We start from the raw sequence: 5,020 nt of genomic DNA, 5'->3' as shown, positions 1-5,020 counted from the left end.
CGGAGCTGATTGTGATGCCATGATTCCTAGTATATATCGTGACGAGATGCTGCTGGTCATGTAGGCTCTATAGATGCGTAAATACGTCGCCGACGGACTTATGACCCAGAGCGGAGATTTGCATATCTCCTGTAAGCACGACTCACCCTATTTGAGATTAAGGACTGATTCCTAGTACATCGTTGCGAGATATACTGGTCATGTCTGCTCTAGGCTCTGACTCGACTTACTGAGGTTTCCGAATAACTCCTAGGACATACCCGCGAGATACGCTGGTTATTCTGCCTCCGTGCCCTTTCGACAGACTCCTAGAACATCCTTTCAGGATACACTGGTCTTGTTGTCCCATCATATGGGCACACAGTTGATTCCTAGCACATATCTGCAAGATACGCTGGTCAAAGACAAGTGAGCCAAAGTCTCGCAGAGGCATTAATTGGGCGCACAAGACTTTTTCTCTCAGGACGAGTCCCAGCTTACCATAGAGAGATTCGGATCCGTTAAGAAAATCTTCGGAGAGATTTTGATCCGTCTGCAAAATCTCGGTGAGATTTTGATCCGTTTGCAAAATCACGAAGAGATTCAAATCTCTCTGCAAAATCACGGAGAGATTCAAATCTCTTCGCAGAATCTCGGGGAGATTCAAATCTCTCTGCAAAATCTCAAAGAGATTCACATGATAGGCACACGCCTTACCTAGTGCTGAAGCCTATTTCTCAGCCTCTCAAACACACTAACGGCTAGTAAATTGAGCCTGAACTATACATGTCTATCCAAAAACGTGGATAAGCTCTCTTGAGCTCTGCATGCTCAACAAAGGGACCTACAAACAATAATACGGTCTTCACATGACATGTGACCGGCCATGGGGAGAGGGAGATTGTAGCGCCCCCAAAGCTAGCAGCTGACTAATCCAAGAGATTAACTAAATACAGAGGCACTAAGAATCTAAATCATACACTTAAGCATTCAATTAAGAAATCAGCTTCAAAACTTAACCCAAAAACTAGCCCCGCTCTGAATCATATGTATACAAGAAACTCCTCTCAAATGATACATACACAATAGTCACATGGTTTACAAATATGATAACAACATAATAAACATAGCAGAAGTTAATTAACTGCGGACTGAACTCCTCGAAGCTTCCGCTGCGCAACTCTGATCTGTCTCTGAAACTGAAAGTGGGAATGGGTGAGCACATCATCCCTAAAAGGGGTTCTCTATAGGAATAACATTTAACTTTTAAGTAATCATTTAAATGATTTGAAAACAATTCATGTTTTCCCTAACACTAAAACACACCCAATTTCACATAGGTAAACAATCATGTATATGGAACTAACTCCTTCCAAACAATATATAATATGGTGACTCGAGCCGCACCCAGATACCTATATGGTGACTCGTTTGGTCGTTCCGCACCTAATTATTGCATAAAGCTCAAAAGTAAGTAGGTATAAATGAAGGAGCAGTATCCTATATACCACATATGGAAATTCTCATTTCCAAACAATCAAATGGAAATTCTTATTTCCCAAACAATTCATAAAGACGAACAAAGCATTATGATTCCTTTCTAAACAATGGAAAAATTAAAAGAAATAACAGAACTTTCGTAATTCAAAGTTAACAATGCATGGAAAGCACAATCAGACAATGCATGAATTTATTAAACATAAACTTGGGTAAAACAAAACAACAATAATCACAAAAGAGTTAAATATAAATTCCCACCTCTTTTGATGACAAGCCACGCCTACCTCGAGATCCACGATCTACTGGTTCATCATTTGAATTGATCATTGTTAATATAGACTAATTGTTAATCATACAAGAACTCTAAGAATTTAGCCAAAATGGCTCAGACAAGAATCATACAAGTCTATCTAATGGTTCCAAGTCCATTTATGACTTTACACCTTTTGATTCTCTATCTTTAGCATAACTAAGGTTTAATAATTCAATTGGGTTGGTTCTATAATCCATTAGCTAAGTCTCATGAACATCTACAACTTTGTAGAAGGGACCGAAAGATAATTTGGACCATAAGTGGTCCAATCATCAAATTAGGATAACTAGCCCTAAGACCAAGTCCACTAAACAAGCCCATTCAAGGCCTGGTCCGCTAGGGTCAACTAACGGTCTCTAACAGCCAAACTAACGGTCAAAGGTCACCTAATAGTCAACGTCGGTCAAAGGTCAACGTCCAGGGTCAATTGTCAAAGAAACCAACTCAGTCAAGGTTCACTGAGTCAAGTATGGTCAGGTCTAGTAACTGAGTTAACTCAGTTAGTAACACTAATTCAGCTAAACAAATTGAGTCAGCTAAACTGACAGGGATGACTAATAGGTCCAACTATTGATTCAACAATTGACCATATTTGGTGTAACACTTTCATTAAACAAAACAACATCAAATCATTTATCTTAGACAAACTTCATAACTTAATTACATTACTAAACTAAGCTTACCTGCAACATCAGATGCAAGCCTTCACTGAAGCTACCATCTACAACCATACAGTTACCAATATCTACATCTTTACTATCTCATTCTTCTTACACTATTTCACTCGCTACCCATCTCATCTCTAGTCTAACTCCAACATCCATGCTCTGCACTTACATCTCCCCTGCAACAACAAGATTCCACTAAAACTACCACTAACTACAACCTTAGCATCAACACTCTATTCTGCACAACTTCAGTACTCAAGAATTCCACCATTTCATCCATATGACAGAACCTGCACCCCACATACAGAACCACCACTAATATCTGCAACAACTGATTTATATAAACTTACTCCATACACAACTTTCTTACAAGAAGTTCACCAGCACAATCAGACTTCAACAACTGCAACCCAGAATGCAGTACATAATAATCTGCAACTCCATTTCACTGCATCACTAAATCCTCATTCACCACAGACCCAATTCCATAACAGCTCACTGATTTCCGAATCCTGTAACTTACACAGCCACTACCAACAAATTACAGTTCATACATAAATCCCCTGCAACGTCAATAATCTTTCTATTATTTCAACATCACCACCAATGACTTATAACTCCACAATCATAGTAAATTCATTTCAATCCTCAACTCTATTATCAAACATATATACTAAATAAAAACCGAATGCCATACTAATTCACTTAAATAAATATTTACCTCCATTTAGATTCATTCTATCAAATTGAGATCAACTCCCCTTGCTTGCTTGACTTGGATCATCTTATGACAACAGCAAACCCACCAGTTCAGTTCAATAACTTCAGAATCACCGGTCAAACCATGACTATCCATTTCAAGTTATTCTTCAACTCCAAACTCTAATTGATATCAAACCCAGTCCCTAATTTCTCTTGTTCATCACTAAATTAAACTTAAAACCAATCTTCTGAGAAACCCTGGTTCCATTCAATTCTTTACTGAACTTGAGAAATCGATTGCTAAGTCTTCAAATTAACAAACATACCCTTTATCTTCTTCTTCTTCACTAATCGAATCATCAGTTCATCTTGAAAACCCTAATTCTAATTTGGGGAAGAACAAAACCCTAACTCTTGATCATCTCCAAAAAGACTTCAGAACTGTAATTAAACTTCTACCCATGATTCTTCATCAAAAATAGCTCCTTAATTCATCTTCTATATCTTTAGAACATCAATCATCTCTATAAACCCTAAATTCAATTCATCTCATATTCGAACCTTAACTGTTCTGCTTCATACCTATCGATCATTCTATATTCTCTGCCATCTATCAGCATCATCGGATAATCATCACTCAATTAAACTCACTCAAATCTTACAAATCTCTCACGGAATCTCCAGAGGCAAAGAAGAAGAAGGAGAAAGAAGAAGAAGAAGAAAAGAAAATGAAAGAGAAATAGAAAATCTCGACCTTATCGATTTGCTTTTGAGTTATCCACAGAGGGTGCCCTGATAAAAAAATTCGGTTCCCTTGATAACACTTTAATATGAAATGACCATTTTACCCTTCACATAATAAAGCAGATATCTTCTTCATCCGATGTCCGAATGACACATTCGAGTAGTCCATTTCGCCTGAATTTTCGAGATCTATTCAACGGTGCTGATTTCGTAACTATATCGTTATTAGACTAACTCCTATTAATTAACTTTCGTGTTAGACTAATCGAGTTCCTATTAATTAATTCGTCACTTGACTAGTCTAGTAGCGTTGACGAGCTTGAAGGTCTTTACAGAGATCAACCTCAGCTCCTCTCATAATCTGCACACGATTCCTGAGGAATTTCATGCCTTTTCACGTGACTCATCCTAGTCATTCTCACAAATTAGAGAATATCTCTCTATCTTGGACAACTCGGCTAAAGAGAATATTTCTTTCTCAACACATCATCACAAAGGATGACTCAGCTTCACACAAATGGGGGGATATCAATTAGGGTTTTGGTCTGGCGGTCTACCACACATGTGAGGAATACCCAGCTTATTTCCCACCGCAGAAGAGAGTAAAGGCGGTGGAATAATGAGATAAACTCAACCTAGTTTATCCCTATTCCTGAAGAGACGGGAGAATTGCACCGTACGGTACTAAAATCAATCCTTATCTTCACCGACCTGAGATCAGAGAATTCAGCTATAAGTAGGTCCTCTATTTCTCTTAGATACGATGATCTTTCTCATAACCACTCATAGCAATTCTTCTTCAAACCCTAGAATTCTCTGATCTCTCTCTTCATATGCTTCCCTCCCTAAGACCAGCCCAAATCTCTTCTCTATAACTGAAGCATCCTTTGAACGGCCAGTGCGTGGTTTAGGCGAAGACTTTTCGTGCTCAACCTCCCGAAACTCACTTTCAGAAACCCTAAAATCACACTTTAGCCTCTTACTGATTTTAGGTAACTACATTTTGGCGACCACAGTGGAAGGTTGTTCACTCAGTTACAGATATCAATCATGGTCTCATAGGAAGGAAGACGATTCCACCAATCCAAACATAAAAATGTTCCATTGATTCAGT

The 5,020-nt window shown here is 38.4% G+C and overlaps 1 long non-coding RNA gene across 2 annotated transcripts; it reads right to left on the bottom strand.

Annotated features, from left to right (window-relative positions):
• Nucleotides 1-939: 939 nt before the first annotated feature.
• LOC113358669 lies at nt 940-3,881 on the bottom strand. 2 transcript variants are annotated; one of them, XR_003364698.1, is made up of 3 exons: nt 2,476-3,881; nt 1,738-1,781; nt 940-1,178 (listed from the first exon to the last, which is right to left on the bottom strand). It is a non-coding gene; the product is annotated as an uncharacterized LOC113358669 (long non-coding RNA). The 2 variants fall into 2 exon arrangements; XR_003364699.1 differs by having other exon boundaries at nt 1,034-1,178; nt 1,738-1,778.
• Nucleotides 3,882-5,020: the final 1,139 nt, after the last annotated feature.

This window comes from Papaver somniferum, chromosome 3 (assembly GCF_003573695.1).
Source record: "Papaver somniferum cultivar HN1 chromosome 3, ASM357369v1, whole genome shotgun sequence".
In the NCBI taxonomy this organism is placed as follows: domain Eukaryota; kingdom Viridiplantae; phylum Streptophyta; class Magnoliopsida; order Ranunculales; family Papaveraceae; genus Papaver; species Papaver somniferum.
The sequence above is the reverse complement of the archived record's forward strand: the minus strand, read 5'-3'. Positions and strand labels throughout refer to the sequence as shown.